We start from the raw sequence: 21,011 nt of genomic DNA, 5'->3' as shown, positions 1-21,011 counted from the left end.
ACTGTAAAGAATAATTTCAGGTTAAATTATTGTAACACTGTAAAAAATGTGGTTTTTATTTTGCCTAGGCTCATGTAGTTGGAAAGGCTGTAATGGCTACTCAGACCTTTTATCACAAGTGATACAATCTTTGTCTGTAACACAGTGGCAAGAAAGCAGCCTCTGAGCACTTCTAGGTTTCTGTGGACTGCTGTGGACTTTTTCTAATTTATTTTCTTGAAAACTTCTCACTATTTTTTTCCCTGTTAGGTCTTTGCTTTCATTAGCTTCACTCCTGAAAAAAGTACATTGCCTTTAGATAATAGTAAAGGATAAGAAGGGCAGGAGCAAGGACAGAAGTCCTCTTCCACTGACCTATAGAAAGGGTCACAATAATGTTAAAATTACAGATCCTTTAAGAGGTGATCAAACAAACCATCCAGAGCACAGAGCCTTGATACCATCATGATATATTGTACAGCTACTCTGCTCTTCTCTTCCTTCCTATTCTTCATGTCAGCAGGGAACAGAATTCACAAGATTGCAGCCCTCTGAACACATCAGTAAGTCATAGTCTTGTCCTTTTCAGCCTCCTGCTGGTTCAAATAACAGGAATAAATAGAAAGAATAGTTCAAAGATATTATGAATGATTGCAACAAACCCAGAATCCTTAAGGTGATTGTTAGGTACTCTGCACCAACAAGTGTAACACAGTTGCAGTTTCCTTCAGGTTTTTCACATTCTCAACAGAATTTAAAAAGAAATGTTATTTTCCCTCTGAGTGAGCAAGTGAACACTGAGGGAGTTGGAGATAGAGTGTGGTTACTCACACTTCGGGAGTATGAATTCATCCTTATCTTTGTTGTCTACTCCTATTACCCCTTCCCTCCAATTTAGCACTTTGGAGTTTAGACAAATGGTAAACAGAAACTAGTCTCCAAAGTCAGTGAAAAACATTTTAATCTACTTTTTTCTTCTGTGAGGTTTTAGCACAAATAAGCATTTCCATCAACAAAGCATAGATCTTCATGGCAATCCTATGTAACTTTTCCAATCCATAATTTTTCTTCAGTTATGTCTGACATATACTAAACATGCATAATGAATGAATCCTCTGCAGACAACTGTTTAGTTCCCTTTTCATCCCACTTCCTTCACTTTATCAATAACTCAGCTAAAGTATTTTTTTTAATTTCCATTTAGCAAATATTAAAAGGGTAGAATGGTTGCATAGTACCTCAAAGAGATCGTCTTGAGAATTCATTAGAAAGATTTTCATTCCAATTTGTTCAGCAAATGTTGGAGTGTTGTGCCAATTTTCTCAGCAGATCAGCACACACCTCTTTAGCACAGGTGTTTCCAGAACTGCAATTTGTTAGGAAAAGTTACTATTTAACAGCTTATGACCCTTTAAAAGTCAAAACTATCTCTAAAATATTTGAAGATCCAGCTGAAAATACTTGTACTTTTCTTGTAGAGGCACATTGCCACAAATCTGATTACCTGAAAATCAAAGCAAATAATATTACACAATGTTTCTGCCTCTAAAGAGGACTTTATCTTGTGGATTTTCATTTGTTGCTTTCATATACACTTGAAAGTCACTTAGCATAATCTTTAATCTCATCTTTCATAAACAAATGATGTATAGGGGTAGAGCTGGGCTACTGTGATGGGGAGTTATTCCATAAAAAAGTAAGCCTATTAGTCTTATTTTCATTCATTTTAACACACCATTTCCACTGACTTATTCAGTTATTGCCAGTTCTAAGAGTTACCGCAGCACAGCTTAACAACGTGTGGTTTCTGACCTTTATTTATAGTATACTAAACCCAAAATCAGACTGGGTGGTAAGAGTTTTAGACCACCTGAGATGCCTTTAAATCTTCAGCACGTGTTTAACTGCAGCAAGACCAGCAATAATCCCAAATATGCAGTCATCACACTGTTGGCTGATTCACACTTTAAAGTTATAGATTCAAGGAACTACTTTTCTCAAGTGTCCTTTCAAGAAATAAAAATGGTTTGTTGTATTTTTATCAGTTAAGAGATGGAAAAATACCTGGGAAGGCAAAAGTGATTTTTAAATTTTTATTTTAAAGCAAGTCCATGTGTGGAGAGTAAATTGATGGATTTTCTGGAATTAATTTTCTTTTCTTTCACTCTCTTTGCCTGTACGTTTAGTGTGAGACAGGATCAGTTGTTTAGTTTCATGAGTGTCTAGCTGTGAGCTTAAAATGTGTATCATGCAACAACTATTTCAGAAAAAATTACACTTTCTTTCAAAATATTAATATAATGAGTATTTCCTAAGTATCTGTATAATATTTCACATAGGTAATAAGGTGATAGAGTAAGCAACACCATTTTTAGTAACCATGAAACAAATCAATCCTCTCTTCCTACATCACTGCTGTTATTTGAAGTGAAGGACCCTTCTTACCCTGTCCAGCAAAATACGTAAACATCTGTAGTCTCCTTGACTTCAATAGTGTTATTATGCATGGTCTCAAGTGTACTCTGTACACATTTCTGGTGGATCAGAGTGTTGCTGAGCAAGGGCAGCAAAGCATAACCTAGTCAGAGCCTCCAGTGCTGGAAATGCTGCATAGTAATAGTACAGCTTTTCAGGTACAATGGCTTTTGAATTTTTTAACAATAAATTGGAATGCAAAAGGAAATGTGAAATACATCATGCTGCTATTTTCAAAAGTATAATTAAAATAAAAGGAAATTTGCAATAACTGGTGTTAGAAAGCAAAGAAACCAACACAGATTTGATACACAAAGTTAGCTGAGCCAGATACATCTTTGATGTGAATTGGAATAGATTTAGAATACTGGAAATTTCCTGATCAGTGCTGAGCATCCAATTTCCAACAGTCTTATATTAGTGTTAAATATTTTTAATTTAATTTATACTGACCCTCAACTACAAGGGCTTTTCTACTCAGCCAGTAAACGAAGTCATTATGTGAAAGTAGTGAAATCTTCATGAGCCAAACATGTCTGCAAATAAGTAATTGATGGTTAGTGTAAGCAAACTTTCTTACCCATAGCCTTTAAACTCACGGACTAAATAGTTTAAACATTTGGAATTTCTTTGTGATAGATTATCAAACAAGCACTCATCCCAGAGACTCATTGTAGATGAGATTTTCAAGTTAGAAGAATTTCTTCTCATGCATAATACTTCAGTTCTTAAAAAACAAACAAACAAAAAGGTTAAAGAGTGCTTGCTTGTTTTTATTACAGGACAATAAAAGAAGGAAAAGCATATTCCTTAAGGACAGCAGTTCAGTAAATCTCTGCTATTTACTTTTGGTTATTTTTTAATTTGGTTTAATTTCAGAAGTGTAATCACGGGAGACAGTAACGAAGGCCAAATCAGAATAAGCTCAGATGTAATGTACTGTTTAAATTCATACTTTTCATGCAGAGTAGTTATAGTCACTCTTATTATCAGGGAAACACAGACAACATAAATTCATTCTATGAGAACTGCTCTTAAAAAAAGAAAACAGCACGACCACTTTTCCCACAAGAATCTTATTTTTAATCAAATATATTTTACTCTTCAAGCAGGAAATCAATTTGATATTGCAAATGTTTTTGCTAAGTGATGGAACATGCAGTCATGCACCAGCAATTGAATCCTGAAATTCAGTTTGTTCATGTTAGACAAGAAAAAGCTTTAGGGTTCAAGCATGCACTATATTACAAGGGGAGGCACTTAAATACATGAAGGGGAGGCCATGCATTTTATTCCAGAAGACTGAAATACATCTTGCAATGTGGGGCTTTGATGTTATTCATATGCTAACAATATACCATTTCCTCCAAGTGCTCAATACATTGGAATAAAAAGACATAATTTGCTGACATTGTGCTGAACACTTCCTGTCCAGAATACTGATCAATTACCATTCAGCTTCCAAGGCAAATACACCCAAAATAGCCCTCAACATAACCTTTAAATTATTCTTTTAACACTTAAAAATTCCAGTTAAAATAATTTTCCATTTTACAGAATAAAATGATGAAACAAAGACCATAACTGTATTTTTCCTATGCTTCTAAAATGCAGTTTTAGTGCCCCAGGGACTCCTTTCATCTAGCGTAAGTGCTGGCGTATGATGTGATTGTTAACATAGCTGGCCACCAGATGAAGTGAATTATCTAAACTGCCAAGATTCCTACTTTCATTCCAATTTAAACATCAATTTAACACAGAAACTGAAGGGTATTATGAAAGCTTTAATATGAACCATTTCAGACATGAAAAAGAATAGAAGGATTTCTCAAAGAACCAAAACAAACAAACATGTAATTCATTGAACCTGAAGATGAGTTGGAAAATGATCAGTGCACAAAGGCATTTCTATCTAATTCCCCATGCTGGTAAACTAATACAGTATACCCTAGGCACCTTATAAAATATGAGTCACCTGCATGAAACCCCAAGGGCATCATCCAGAAGCAACTGTTATATCAAATGGTTAAAATGGGAGCCTATAGCCAACGAGTATTTGGTTACTTTTTCTAGGGGAAAACAGCATTTTTGGGCTTTTAAGATTGCTGTATTCAGGAAGATTTTTCTCCAGTTTAAACAATTTTGTTACAGATGTCTTTCTGTGAGTCATTTAATTTCCTTTTTTTTCTCAGCTCCTTCCTCCTTCATATAACATTAATCCTCTTATTCTGTTCAATGTCATATGCACAGTGCTGTGAACTCTTTAATACAGCAGCTTCCTCTGCACAGCACAATGCAATTACCTTTTATCTAAGGTACTGAGACATCAGTATGGTGAGGTATAGGCAATCCAGAAGACTCCTGAAACTCACGAAGTTTAGTTTCTTAAGTAAGATAATAGACAGCCCTACCAGAAGGGATGTGTTACTGGATCTGTCACCAGCATAAGTGAGCTAACTGGGGACATCAAGATTGGAGACCACCTGGGCTGCAGTGATCAGGTAAGGAGTAAAGTTAAGGCTCTGAACTTTAGGAAAGCAAACTTCCATCTCTGCAAGGAAACTGTCAATAGGGATACTTGTTTGGAAGATCACATCCAGAGGGTGGTGGTCAATGACTCAGAGTCCTGTGGAAATCAGTAAAAAGTGGTGCCCTCAGGGGTCCATATATATTGGGACCAGTGTTATTTAATCTTCATTAATGACACAGAAGAATGGATCAAGTGCACTCTCAGCAAATGTGCAGAAGACACCAAGCTGAATGGTGCGGTTGACACACCTGAAGGATAGGATGCCATCTAGAGGGACCTGGACAGGCTCAACAGGTGGGCACATGGTCTTGTTAAATCATGTGATTTAACAAGACCAGTAGCAAGGTCCTGCATCTGGGTCAGGGCAACTCCTAGTATCAATACAGGCAGGGGGATGAACAGATCAAAGGCAGCCCTGCCAAGGACTTGAGGGTTCTGGTGAAGGAGAGGAGGACATGACCAACAAGGTGCACTTGCAGCTCAGAAAGCCAGTTGTATCCTGGGCTGCATCAAAAGTAGCATGGGCAGCAGGTTGAGGGAGCTAATTCTGTCCCTCTATTCCGCTCTGGTGAGACCCCACCTGGAGCACTGCATTCCAGCTCTGGGTTACTCAGCACAGGCAGGACATTAACGTGTTTGAGCAAGTCCAGAGGAGAGCCAGGAAGATGATTAGAGAGATTGAGCACCTCTGTTGTGAGGAAAGGGTGAGCGAATTGGGATTGTTAAGCCTGGAGAAGAGAATGCTTCAAGGTGACCTGATTCTGGCCTTCCAGTATATGAAGGGGAACCTACAAGAAAGACAAGGAGAGACTTTTTGCAAGTGCATATAGTGATAGGCCAAAGAAGAATGGTTTGAAACCATTTTTATTTTAAACTAGTTTTAAACCTACTCCCAGAGTAGATTTAGATTATATATTGCTAAGAAATTCTTTACTTTGAGGTTGATGAGGCACTGGAACACATTGCCCAGAGAAACTGTGACTGCCCCATCCCCAGAGTGTTCAAGGCCAGATTGGATGGAGCTTTGAGCAACCTGGTCTAGTGGTAGCTTTCCCTGTCCATGGCAAGGGGTTTATGATACAGAATCATGGAATCACAGAATATTCTGAGTTGAAGGGAGCCACATGGATCATCAAGACCAAATCTTAAGTGAATGGCCCACAGAGGGATCAAAACCACAACCGTGGTGTTATTAGCACCATGCTCTAATCAACAGAGCTAATCTTGAGGTCAAACAATCCCCAGTCATGCATTTCCATCCTGCTTTTTCTGAAGCTCAGGCTTTCATGTGTATGCGTATGCATTTATACGTATTTGTGGCATTAGCATCACTTCTGTAGTTCTTTCTTAAGGGCAACAACTCACTGAAAGGGAAGGCACACAAAACAAGCACATGCCCTGGACATGCAAATACAACATAATCAATGCCTGTAAAATGTGGACAGGTAGATGCAACAAAAACATGGAAGAATACAAAAAGGATGCTTCCTTTTTAGCACTCCTTTTCATCTTCCTGATCTTCCACATTCTGATCAAGACTCCAGACTATTTGCAGTAGTTCCAAAATGCTTACTTTATTAATGTACAAACCTCAGCAGGACAAGGACTGTTGAGGATGATTGATTGAAATTCATAACATGTTACAAAATGATTTCTTTGACATAGCCAGTAGGGAACTCTTGTTTGTTGAGCTTATTATTCATTCATGTATTCATGAAAAAAAATACAATAAAAGCATAATCCCTTCATAGTGCCTGAATGATCACATTGAAATGAACCCGGAGCTTTGCAGTGCTAAGCAAGGTCTTTACTTTGCAACAGAACAATTTTATATTGCAATATCATTAGCTGAGCCCAGAGTTTGCATCATACTTATAAATCAGCAAGGGAAATTTAACCTGCATTGTAATCTAAGGTTATGCTGAAAATCAGGTATTAAAAACACACATGCATAATAACAACTGCTTATGTTATTTTTTTATTTTCTCTTTCCTAAACGATTTAGCAATTACTGTGTGGAAAGTAAAATCTCACAGTCTGTTTGCATTTTGACAACTAAAATTAAAAAATGGGTCAAAAGAAACACAGGAATAACAAATAATGCTTTGGTGATTTGAAAGTTCATAGAGGAAACCAGTAACAGGAAAATTGGCTTGTCAAACCTGTTATTTGAAAAGAATTACTGACAAGATTTAAATCAAACTTTCCTGTGTTCAAAATACTGATAAAATTAAGGACCATAATTTAAGGAGAAAATCATTCTCAAAAGCTCCAGCACTGAAAGTGTTTACATTCACAAATGTGAATGGAATATATAACCTCACTGTACAGTAGCATACCAAACAATATTTGATTTTTCCATTCCTTAATAAACTCTCATCTTTCTGTTGCTGCTCTTTCTAAACTAAATATTTGCATGTTTCCATTCAGCTTGAGCTAGTTTTATATTGTATATTCACATCCTACCTTATCTTGAAAAGAGATGTATTTACACACTTGGAACATCAGGTTTTGCATTACTACTTTCCATAATTTGTCATTTATTTTCAACCATAGTAGATGCAGAGCCACTTGGCAAGGCCCTGTTACTCCATCTAACCTTGCTGTTGTCAAACTCTTGGGCTAAATTAAAAGGAGTTCTGGAAATCATCTGAACAAATTGTTTCTGCTTGTTTCAAAGGGAATCCTCCCTCCTCTCTGCTAAATGCTTGTAACTTGTGACAGAAGGATAAGAAATCCTTAATTTTGAAAGGTCTGGGTCAGCTTTTCATTGAATTCTTTCTATTACTTTCAATCAACCAGACCAAAAATATGAAAAAGTCTTGAGTTAACAAAGTGCATCGGACTGCATAATAAATTAATTAGATTTTGGAAGAGATAGAGAAAATAATTAGGCCCAAACACAGACTTCTGAAGTTAAGACTAACCAGAAGGGTAGATATTCATCTCAGTTCTCAATATGAAAGTTGAAGGATTCCTGTTTATGGGACACCTAAACTCATTGCCTTCCAAAAAACCCTACCTTCTCCTAAATTAATCTGTGTTCTTACCCCTTGAATTGGGAAAAGGACTTTACCCAGTAAAGGCTGTTTGAACTCTGTTCACTATTAGGAAAGAATAGTGATGGATACCAAACCACATGAGAAGTTTTAGGTGCAGAAGACTATCTTTCCCCTTTCCTGTGATCTAAGCATAGAGATTTGCCACACCAGCAAAAAGAAAAACATGGTTTCATCTCTGATTTGATGCACTTGGACAACACAAAACAACCAAACCTATAATCAAGAAAGATTTCAGTCTTTCTGAATAAACAGTACCTCAATACTTGAAAAGAGAAAGTCACTAAAGTTCGGCTTCAAAATACCATGTCAATGAGATGCACAATATTGTTGTAAAGAGTATGTTGTAAAAAGTTCAGGGACACTATGTCAGTGAAATAAAACTTGGAAGATGCTTGCATTAGAATGAAGCGGTCGGAAAACAGGAAACAACTCAATTTTCAAAAACATCTACAATCTCTTAGGAGTGTCTGTTAACAGAAAACAAGGTCTTTGTATGATGGGATGGGAAAACATTTCTTCAGTTCAATAGTTTTAAAAAAATGGTCTCTCCCTCCTCATCTCTTCAGAGTCAGGGTATGTACAAAAAGGGGGTCTACAAGTGTCTTATCTTCTCTTTATTCTGAGCATCTTGAGGACTGCACAAAATTCTTTGGTGGTCTTACAGTAGTTTCAGTTAGGAAATTACAGTTTAGGTTCTCAACCTTTAGTCTCCTGACAAGACCCTTTTCTTCTTATCAAGGACATGCAATTTTTCAGGCCAGTATATGCCATGCAAAAGTATACACTCCTACCAGACTACTGTATCTACAAGGCAGAGAATACTGGTAGGCAGAGATCATAGTTCAGTTTGCAGTAATTGTATTCACCCTGTGAAGCAGGATTAACTGGTTCAACAGTACTGATGAAATACTATTGATGTAACTATACAGCCTTCAGGACTTTGATTAGCTCATTTTTATTGGCATAACACCACACTGAATTGTCCACCCTAACATCACAGTCACAAATACACAATACACACACACTTACCAGAGCCTTTCTACCACTCCTTCTCCTCCAACCAGAGCTCTTACAAACAGGAGCTTCCCAGATCCTTTATTTGAAGGAATGAATTTCCTTCATTCTCAGACTGCTCAAGTAGCTTTTTGAAGTGCCACTCTCTTAAAAACTGGATCCCTCCTTCCTGTCTTAACAGATGTCCAATATCCATTTAAGGTAGTCAGATGCCAGCCTGTCATGTTCTAAACCAAATAAGGCTCAAAAAACTAACATTATTGTTAATTTCACACTGAAGCTGTTTCATCTACTCCTTGCCTATGTAAAGCTCCAGCTTTTCTCTTGTACCTCAGACCTTGTGGTCATTTTGCCTGCACTTGGTCTAAGCAAAGGTAAATTGACCTAATTAACCTGTGATTGTTAGTCATATATATTAAATGATTGCTTAAATTCTTATCCTGTTCCATTTTCAATGGTCATCATTACAATTTCCTATATCAAATGCTGACAGCAACAAATATGAGATCTCCTATGGTGGTTAAGAAGTGAATATTCCACACATTAACTGTTCCTTTAGGAACCCTTCTAAGTGCCACTTTGAAGGACTTCCTTCCCTCCAACTCCTGGTAGATTCTAATTATTTCATTTTGTCTTCATCATCTTTAACTGACCTCTCATCTTCCTGGTCACTTTCTGGGCTGAACCCTAGCAAGCGTTGGACCTCTGAAAAGCACTATGAGTTCTGTAGTGGCAGCTCAGGAAAACAGAAGAGGTGTGGCTTTTGCTGTGGGGAAGGCCCAATTAATGGCCAGCTGAAATCAATGGATTTCAAAACACTTGATCATTCATAGTAGGGAAAGGGTTTTGCCCTGTTTAGCTTGCAGTCATTCCTTGTTACAAACACAAACACCAGCCAAATACCCACTCCTTATTCAACCATTAGGAAATTTCTTAACTTGTTAGGAGACTATTTCAAAAAAGTCTTACTCTGACCCTAGTGCAGAGAGATTAAGATTAAAGTGTTTCAGAGCAGCAATCTTTCCTGCTCATGACCAAGTGTTTTGCAAGCTGATTTCAACAGGGTGTGAAAATGCCAGTGATTAGACAAATGTAAGACCTTGTTTTCATGTGAAGTTCATTTTAAGATCAAGGCTTCAGTCAGTGTAGCCATGGCAATTTTATTACAGCACACTAATATCCAAACTGTTACCATGGAACCGAGTTACAAAGACTTGGACAATCAATTCCAATTACAATAGTTAAATGGTCATGACTTAAATCATACAAATGGCAATTTTCATACACACATTCGAAATAAATAATTTTATTTATTGAGGACAGAGCAAGTTGTGCTTAGCATTGTAATTCCAAGGCATGTTGTTCAGAATATAATGATATAATTTGCCCTGATATTCACACATGCTACTTTCTTTTTCCTTTTTTAACCTACATTCAAGTGCCATTCAAAAAGGTAGACTCCTGCTGTCTTTAGAGATCAAAGAAAACCACAGAAATTATATCCAATCTGATCCTGAGCAATCAAACATTCAGATGTCTGATATTTCAAAAAGCAAACACATCAGCACCAATTGAAATTGGCTTTTACAAGGTAATTTTTTATCTGGAAGTCAAATAATAGTACGATTAAATTTCCCTGTTCGTTGATTTTGGAATAAGCAGAAGAAAGAGAAAAAGAATTGAATAGGGTAATACAAAGACACTTTAAAATATGGATTTGGTTATTATTTTAGGAAGAACAAGAATAAAAGGCAATTTTAACTTTTTTTTCTTGACTAGAAGCAAGAAGAAGAAAAGAGTGAAATAGCACACTTAGCAAAATAAGTCTCCTTGATGTAACCCTTCCTTCTATCCTTGACAGAAGACACTGAATATTTTATTAGCACACACCAAATATAACGTCAAGTGGTCAGAGAACCAAATATCACAGCTATTCCAAGGGTATAGCTTTTTTGTGGGCTCTGATGAGAAAACAAGAATACAGAATACCTGCTTCAGCAGAACAAGTGAAGCATTCTCCACTCACAGTCAAAGATATTTTGGAGCCTAAACATTAGCTACACTTATTGCTCATTTGGACAAACAATCAAAGCATGCAGAAATCAAAACAGCGGGTTGTTTATTACGTGCCATCTGCCACCAACATGACATAAACTTGGACAGCATGATCATTACTGTTTGTGCAACAATTGTATGGAAGTGTTTACTGGTAGCAAGCTTTTATCGAGAAAGTGAGTTTATTTTGCAATTGTTCAATGAAGATTCCAACTTACATAACCTCTTGGACAAATGTTGTGTTAATTCAGTGCCTGAAGTCTTATTCACCTGGAAAATCTAATATATGACAAGAACAAAAAACCCGTACAACAGCATGACCATTACGCCTCTGCAAAGCAAAAAAAAAAATGCCTGCTGTAAAAAACACCACACTGATTTAAGCACTGCTGTCAACATTTTCTTCTTTTACACCCCAAGGACAAATAGACTCTTACAGGGAAGCGAATCTGGGTCTTACAGACAGGCAAAGCTCCTACTACTGATTATTCACAGTTGGGTCCCCAGAAACTCTTACCACATTTCATATTTTTCAATTTGAAAGAGTCTACTACTTTTCTTGAAACCTTCTTCTTCCCAGAAATATAACACATTAAAAAAAATAGAACATCAGCACAAAAAAAACCCAATCACAAAAAAAACCCCAAACAAACAAACAAAAAATAAAACCAAACCAACCAAACAAACAAACAAAAACCAAACAACCCTGTGGAACCAATGTTTATCTTTTACTTTCCCTTTAGTGTTCAAAAAATTAATATATGACTATCCACCTGAAAAATCATTATCCAACAGCATTGTTCACAACCACAAAATAATACTATTCACTGATGAGAAACTAAGTTGGAAGCCTCTGTAAGTAGCCATCTCTTTCACAGCCTCTTTTCTCTTAATTGCATGTGTATTTTTGCTTTTGAGTTAAGCAAATGTCACAAAGAAACCAAGTCTGACTGTTACTTTATTGTTACGATAGTTAACCATTCATTTCTTTTAGGGGCTTCTTCCACCTACTTGAACAGTAAAATGAAAACTAGTGCCTTAAAAGTTAATGTTTTATTGAGGTGAGTAAAAAAGAAGAAAGGAGTAGTGAAGTAATAACACTGGATCAGGAGAGACCTGAAAATTCAGAGACCCTGTTCAGAGACCTACCGATGTTGACACAATATCTAGACTATAATGGTGAATTATCTCCATTCCCTTTCCTTTAAAATTAATACCCATGTTTATGATACACAAGAGTGACAAACAATGAAAAGCTACCCAAACAGCAATGACAGCAAATAACATATTTACAATAATAACTGTTTCTCAAGGTTAAAGAATTTGAACAGAACTTGAAAAAACATCATTAATGTTTCTGATTTTCACCAAATAATCCCAGTCAAAGATTTATTACATTTCATTTCAATATACAGCACTTCTATACCTAATATTTTCCATAACTTCTCTTCACTACCTGTGAACATACTTTAAAATATTCACGAACTTTCCATTATTCAAACATTCAAAACCAAGTTGAAATCATGACTATGCACCAAGACAGTTAGATTTATGGATATATTTTGATTTCTTTTCTGGAGAGGTGCTTTACCTGCCTGTGAATTCCTAAATGCTGACTCTACACTTTAGCCTATCCAGCCAGGACACAGTCTTTATTCCAGCTTCTGTCTCTAAAAGAATATGAAATTACTTGCAGAGACTTCTTGTTGGCATGCATCTGCATATATCAGGTGTGGTATCAAAACACCTTAAAACATAATAGAGCATAGACCCTTCAGATTAGACTGCATTCTCTTTCAAACAGATTGAAATGTAGACAAAACAAGAGATGGTTCCTTAGTGAAAATGTTGATGCAAATACCTCAGATATAGATGCAAATGATAAAGTACAAAGAAAGTATTTCCTGGGAATGCTACAAATTTAAAGTGTCAAATATTGGATCAATTTGAGGGGACACAGCAAAAAGTGTACAGATGGATACACTACTCACATGTGACAATTTTGTCAGGAGAGAATTTTCAAACGTTGATTGTTTAGCCTTGTCTGAAAACAACAAGAAGCCCTGTAGAAATTTTTGAGACTTTTTCCTACAGTTTTCTCTGATCTTTCTTTACCAACAATAAAGCTGATCTTCCTTCCGGTCCCTACCCCTTCAGTAGTGAGGATCATGTGCTTGCTGAAGCTGGTACCCACAAAAGGGTAATGTTTGAACTCTTCCTGCTGTTCCCGCCACTGGTCTCTTTTCATTGATTTTCATGGATTTTGAAAGAATTTAGTTATCGTTGAGAAGTCTAACTTTTGGGTTCAAATTTGCTTGAAACGGACCAATTTTTGGTGGGAATGAAGGGAACTGACAAACAGATGTCTTCCTTTTACCTTCTAGGTGTTTTAACAGTCAGATATGTACATAATGAAGTGATTAAAAAGTATGGCTATTAACTTTTTTGCTCATCTATTCTTGGCTTCCCAGTTTGTTAGAGTGCTCAAAGTACCTAGGCTGGCACCTACTCTAAGATACAACTTCTGCTACCATTACTTGAAGGAGTGAAATTATTTATTTAGTTAGCCAGCCCTGGTTTTTAATTAAAAATCAGGCATTCTATTTCAAAATTTCATTTATGAGCAGCAGCATGACCATAACCACATACCTAAGGAACATGATCCAACTGCATTACATGGACACTAAAAAAAAAAAGGTTTTCAGTTCATGTTTTCAGGTTTCAAAATATGCACATAGTACTACATGTTCAGATGTTTTTAAAATATTTGATATATTCATTCTGTTTTAAGTCCAGCTGCCAACTAAACCCCATACACAGAACCCTACACTATGCTCTGCGAAAAAAACTAATGCTACCCCAGCCAAAATTCCAATAATATATTTTGGAGAAAGAAGTCTCAAGAATAGTGCTATCTGAGGAACAGTTAAGCAACATAGATCACATGTTTAAGCTACAAAGGAAGCAAGGTAACACCAACAAAAATTATCAAAAGAAAGAAGATGACCAAAGTGTCTCAATATAATCTCTAAACTGGCAAAGATCAGAAAAAGAAGTATCCCATTTTCAAGCACATATGTATTGGATTTATACAGCAATATTTCAGTAACAGGTGAGATACAAGGGTGGCTTAGAAGCTGCCAGAAGCTTCCCCCAAGTCCAATATAGCTAATGCCAGGCAGGTCCAAGACAGACCCACCGCTGGACAATGATAAACCCATCAGTGACTGTGGTAGCACCTCTAGGAGAACAGATTTAAGAAGAGGAAGAATTTTTGTGCAGAAACAATTGCAGCCAAAGAAGAGAAGAGGGAGGAAGCAACAGCTCTGCAGACACCAAGTTAATCATAGAATTATAGAACCATTAAGGTTGGAAAATACCTCCATCATCAACCTCATACCCCCATGCCTACTCAAACATATCACGAAGTGCCACAGAGGGAGAGAAGGTACTCCAGACGCTGGAGCAGAGATTCCCCTGCAGCCTGTGCTACAGTCAATGGTGAGGCAGCTGTGCCCCTGCAGCCCATGGAGGTCCATGGGAGAGTGGAGATGCACCTGCAGCACGGGGATGACCCCACTTCAGAACAGGTGGGTGTTTGAAAGCAGACTGTGAACCTGTGGGAAGGTGTGCTGGAGCAGACTTCTGCAGGACTTGTGACCTGTGGAAAGACGAGCACAAGCTGGAGCAGGTTTGCTGGCTGGACTTGTCACTCCGTGAGAAACCCACAATGGAGCAGCCTGTTCCTGAAGAACTGCACCTCCTGGAAGGCACTCATGATGAAATAGGGGAAGAGTGTGAGGAGCATTCCCCCTGAGGAGAAAGGACTAGCAGAGACAACATGCAATTAACTGTTACAGCCCCCGTCCCCTGTTCCCCTGCACCTCTGCGGGGGAGGAGGTAGAGAAAACGTGAATGAAGCTGAGCCTGGGAAAAAAAGGGAGGATGGGGGGGAGGTATTTTAAGTTTTGGGTTTATTTCTCATTCTTCTGCTCTGAGTTGATTGGCAATAAATCAATTTCCTCAGGTCCAGCCTCCTTGCCCATGATGGCAATTGGTCAGTGACCTCTCCCTGTCCTTATCTCAACCCACAGACACTTAGTTATATTTACTATCCCTGTTAAGCTGAGGACAGTAGTGATAGAGCAGCTTTGGTGGGCACTTGTCATCCAGCCAAGATCAACCCACCATAAAATACAATTAGGCATATTTAATCCTATCTAAGTAGTTGTCCTAATCTTGTACATTTCTATAGCAAGTAGACTGATTTGGTATCCATTCTGTAGATTCAAATGCATATTCACAACCAAAAAAACCTGGGAAGGCTAAGATATTCTATGGAGGGGATCCAAGCAAAATTATGATAAAACTGAATGATATTGACGCATTAACTCCAGGCAATGCCAAATATCCTCAGTAGAATGATTTCTCTCCCAAGATCTAACTGTGTTATGTTTTCTTACTCTTCATAAGGCTTTCAGTTTTATGAACAATAAATGTTATCCATACAACAAAACAGATGCATTTAAGGGCAAGTTTGGGTTTTTTTGAAAACTAAAGAAAACCTTTAAAAATTAGCCTAACCAAACAAAAGTAACCTAAAGAAAAACAAACATTTCTTGCCTACAACAGTTCAGATGCTGGTTTTGGGTCCAATCAAGTTTTTTAGTCAGAGGTAATCTCTTACATTAAGAACATTAAAAATATATATATGGCCAGTCTTCGCGAACGAAGATTTGGGAAAGGTCTTTACCCTTCGAGCCTGCGCAGTGGTTTTTTTAGGTGAGACACAGCGTGCGCTGAGCTGAGCCCACCCTTTAATCCTGAGGTTCATCTGCCGGGGCCGAGCAAGCTTGGACGGTGGCAGTGAGGTCCTCAGGACGTAGGTTTGTATAGAGTGACCTTCTCTTAGATGGATGGCCTTACAGGGCTAACGAGCTCCATCTACCCGGGGGACTTTTTCTCTGGCCGGGAATCGAACCCGGGCCGCGGCGGTGAAAGCGCCGCATCCTAACCACTAGACCACCAGAGGGCCCCAAACATTAAAAATAACCAATACTCAATATATGTTCTCATATGTCAATATGAGTTCCTTAATTTTATGGACTGTAGACCCCTGTCAGCTCTCAAAAAAAATGCTCATCCTTTTTTCTAACATTAAAATATTAGAGATGTAAGATGTTTCCTCAAATAAACTGAAGCCAGCCTTGAAGAGCAGCTGTATATATATTCATACATGATCTTGATGACCACTGGTGGTTTTGTATTAACAACATCTACAAGAAAAGAAAATCAAGTCTAAGAAGATAGTAATCATACTCACATTATGTACAGACCATGTTTTGAAGCTCAATCAAAAACATGTTCACATTTGTATTTGATAATACTGAAATCACAAGACTGTAGCTCAAATCTGAAGCACTATTTTCAGATTTCAAGAGCTTCTGTTTGATTACTTTCACCTTGAGGGGAAACAGTATAAGAATATTTGGGGGCTTTTTGGTAATTTGGACAACTGAATTAGTAATAAAGAAATAAACACCTCATATATAGAACTAATAACAACAAATACAAGGAATGTAATTAGGCCTCAGGTTCAGTATTTACTCACAAAAATTTCAGCTTTCCTAAAATAAAGTGTTTTTTTTCTGAAATAGCAGGATGAAAATAACATTTCAGTCCTACAACTATTGTATATTAAGCTCACTTAATTAAAAAATTAAAACTATCAAACAAGACCACCAAACTTAGTCAGAGTCAAATTTTTTTTAGAATTATTTGTACTTCAGAATAACAAAGACATTCGCAAAATATTTCAGTCAGACCTTCCAGATCTCACTACTCTAAATTGTTCCAATTTAACCACATTTAAAACACAATAAAACTCAGCAAGTATAATCTAAATCATACACTTACCAGTCTTCTTCCCACAAGCCTTGAAGTCTGAAAGTTACTATGGAAACAAATTCTACATTTCCACAAATTGGAAGCACCCGTTAAAACCAAACCAAACCAAAACAAAACTAAAAAAATATTATCTCATTGCTAACTATGCCTTATTCAAGGTATAAAGAAGGCAATGACTAACCAGCTTTTAAACAGTCACAAATAATGACAGTGACACTCTCATTAATTAATTAATAAATTAATGAGGGATCCAAAGTAGTATGGTTTTCATAAAACCATCTTAAAAAAAATAAAGAAAGGAAGAAATAAACTACAGTATTTCTTTCAAAGAAGCATACTTTACAGTGCATTTGCAACATGGCATTTTAACTGCTAATGTGTGATAAGAGTGCCACTAAAGCCCAAATTATCCTGTGACCTAAGTGGAGGTAGAATTGCTGGCTGAAGCTTTAGATTTGAGCAGTGTGGCCTATATCACAGAATTACAGAGAGTTTTAATCTCTCACGGCTTTGGTTTCCTATCTATAAAATGGGTATGGCATAGCATGCAGTAGCAGATAATAGTTGGGAAAGATACTGCTTAATGTTTATCTGCATGTCATACAACATCATACAATTGCCATATTGTCCTCTGCTTATATTCCATGATGTTTATCTGTGACCTTGGGCAATACAAAGCAGCTGTAACTCCCAAGGTCATCTCTTATGTCCATACAGGTGAACAGATACATCTCCTGATATCTATTTTATAGCAAGATCTAATACATTGCAGATTACACATGACCTAAAAATATATGAAAAATCAAAACACAAGAACTGGAAGACAAGAACATGAACAACTGGAGTTCAGCTATCTCTGCTTGACCTAAGTCCGTGGAATTTCTACAACTGGATAAATTAATACTGGAATGCTTGTTACTGCAGAAGTCTTTTCTTATCCGAATTACAAAAAATAATCAGAAATGGTTCTGATACAGCAGTTTGCTTGCAAAGTCTCCTGCTTTTGGTGATATTATTCTCAAAATGTCTAACACTGTTCAGTTCGACATCTTATTTCATAGAACCATAGAAAGGCCAGGGTTAGAGGGGACCTAAAAGATCCTGGTTCGAACCCTCCTGCCACAGGCAGGGACACCTCCCACTAGACCCAGTTGCTCAAAGACTGGTCTACTGGAATTTATCCTCTAAGTTCCCATAATTCATTTTAACCTCGTTTAGTCACTATATTGATCTTAAACACTGTGTCTTCTGAGAATGCCAACAATGTGACAGTCCTGATAATGGCTTATATCATGCGAATCCGTGTCAATTACAAACCAGTTTCAAAGCACTAATGACACTAAAGTACATCAGATAGTAACTGCTCTTAACCTAAGTGAAATTTAAAAATGTAAAGTTTTTTTCAGCTTTATTTCAATAGTTCTTTCTAAGAGATCTTTAACATACGGCAAGCTATTTATCAGGAGCTTTGAATGTGTGTCGCAAAGAGTCATATAAACTGAAAAAGTTTAAAATCAGGAGCTGACAAGGAGTCAACAGATCTTCAGGTTGCATTAGAGTGCTACCCTGCCTGCACTAGAAAAAAAAAATGAAAAAAGAAAAAGCTATCTCATATCTGCTTCACAGTTTTTTCTGACTATTCTTTCCTTCTCATAGCTTAGGATCCTCCCATAAAACAAGTGTTTTCTCCAGCCTCAATTCAAAAATAATAAAGCTACAAAAGATAGCAAATATCCAAAGAATCTGTAAATTTCTTCACTGAAAATAAAACACATAAATATTATAGGGACTGAATTTGTGTACATTAATTGTTTATTAGAGGCAGACGGTTTTCCAGTCCTCCTCAAAAATAAGTATGGCTACAGTGGGAGGTCTTAAATCCTCAGTGTTATTCTTCCACACTATTTCAGTGCAAACAGTGAAACAATTTTGAGAACTTCAGACCTTTTTATGTGGCAGACAGTAAAATCAAACCTATTGTTAAATACAGTTTTATTTTTCCTTTGTCCCAAAAAACATTCCCCAGAGAAAAACCAAGAAAGTTTATGCTACTTTTACTATAAAAATGCAAGTTTACAAAAATGCTATATGCTATTTTTGGCTTTATAAATACCAAATATAATCACAAATTTCCTAGGACTGTCAGCACAGTATAAAATTTCACTTTTCTTATTTAGAGGTATAGTTCAATATTTTCAGATGAAAAAAATTAGGCCTTCATGTGGTTTTAAGACACTCAGTTTCAGATTAGCTACTGTCTCTGGTCATTCAAGAAAAACCTGTGAGAGAGCTTTTAAGTAAAAGCCTTTATCATAATGAAAGAAAAAATAATAGATACTAAAGGAAAGAGGGGAGAGTGAGCAACAGAGAATTGTGTGTTTCTCAAGAAATACAGCACAGAGGACACTGATTAAGTAATATCATCTAAACCAAAGTATTCTCTGTCAGCCAAAACGTTAAAGAGAAAAATGACTTTATTTCTTTCTCTGCTGAAGGAGTATACAGTAATCCTATTTTTAAAAAATTCAGGCTCTGATTCAATCTTCTTGGGTTTTTAAATCTTCAAAGCACCTCTGTATTGTTGTTTTCAAGTCCATTCTTCTTATATGGTTTGATCACCTGTTCTCCCACTCAGGCTGGGGACTCAACATGTATTGTTTCCTAAATTCTCTGTAAAGCAGAAAAAGAAATAAGACAATCTTCCAGGATATTTGCTTTTATAAAGTGACTACTATACAGTCTGCAACAGGGTGCACACATACTTGACCCAACATTAAAAGAGATATACTTTAGCAATTCATTTCAAGTCATTCATGTTGTACCCCATTATCTGTATTGACAATTGATGTACTGTCTAGCAATCAATATACACAGAAGTTTACAACGCTCTTTTTGTGATTTTAGAATAACCATCTACTGTCACAATAGCTTTTGATTGTCTAGTAAACAAATCTTTTACATTTTTGGACTACATTTGTGATGTTACCTCAAACTGATCTTCATATGTAATATCATCATCAACCTGCAACTTTTGTGTTTCTTGAGAGTTTGCTTCAACTTTGCTTCAAATTCATTTACTTTTCTGGTAGAAATAATGTCTTCACTAAGATTAACACATGTTAATTTTACCACAAATTTTATCCAGAAACACTTCACAGTGATGTCAAATAACCCATTTTTTAAGCACACTATAACCATTAGTTCACTGATGGCACTTCAACACTTTCTAAAAATAATCCTTTTTTCCTATATAGGAAATAGAAAAATACCTTATTGCCTAAATAATGCACATTTTATCTTTAACCAGAAGTTGAAAAATAGTTCGTTTTCTCAATAATATAGTAATGTGGACTAAAAACATTATATTATTTGACCTGTGTTCTTCTCATGTCTTCACACAGACTCTTGAAGACTAATCGTGTTCATAAAGTGTAGATTCTTCCTTACAGAATTCATTAATACTTTCCTTATGCAAAACCCTATAAATATGTAGTACACTAACTTAGACAATGTTGTGTTGCCTTGTTTATTCAGCTCAAGGCTTGTTTGCTTATGTTCTGTAACATGGAAAATTTCTATGTGTTTTTAAGTTTTAACCAAAGTGCTCTAACAACATGCATATGTACGATATTGCATGTCTGTCATAACACTCTCACCTGTTAAGAAGGAAAAAACATTCTGAGGACTCAATGGTTTTCATGTTTTGTGACACTTTCCCTCTCTCAAAAGTTTGGACAAGGGATATATTTTTTTCAGTCTAATGTACAGTCTGAAAACTTTTCACTCAAGTGAATCACTGTAGGTTTCCATCTTCTGAAAACTGCCTTTTTATTTAGGCTGATTTTAAGCTAACTAACTTCAAGCTATATCCCTGTTTTTCACTAGACTTAAGTAACTTTAACCAATGCGTGGGAAATACTATAGACTGTAATATTTTTCAATCTCTCAGACACCAGACAACAACTAAATAGGATATTAGCATCAAACAA

The 21,011-nt window shown here is 36.6% G+C and overlaps 1 non-coding gene across 1 annotated transcript; it reads right to left on the bottom strand.

Moving 5' to 3' along the window:
* Positions 1-16,075: 16,075 nt before the first annotated feature.
* Positions 16,076-16,147, bottom strand: TRNAE-UUC. Its single transcript has one exon. It is a non-coding gene; the product is annotated as a tRNA-Glu (tRNA).
* Positions 16,148-21,011: the final 4,864 nt, after the last annotated feature.

Source organism: Chiroxiphia lanceolata, chromosome Z, assembly GCF_009829145.1.
Source record: "Chiroxiphia lanceolata isolate bChiLan1 chromosome Z, bChiLan1.pri, whole genome shotgun sequence".
NCBI classification, from domain to species: Eukaryota; Metazoa; Chordata; class Aves; order Passeriformes; family Pipridae; genus Chiroxiphia; species Chiroxiphia lanceolata.
Note: the sequence above shows the minus strand (reverse complement) of the source record. Positions and strands in the feature narration are given on the sequence as shown.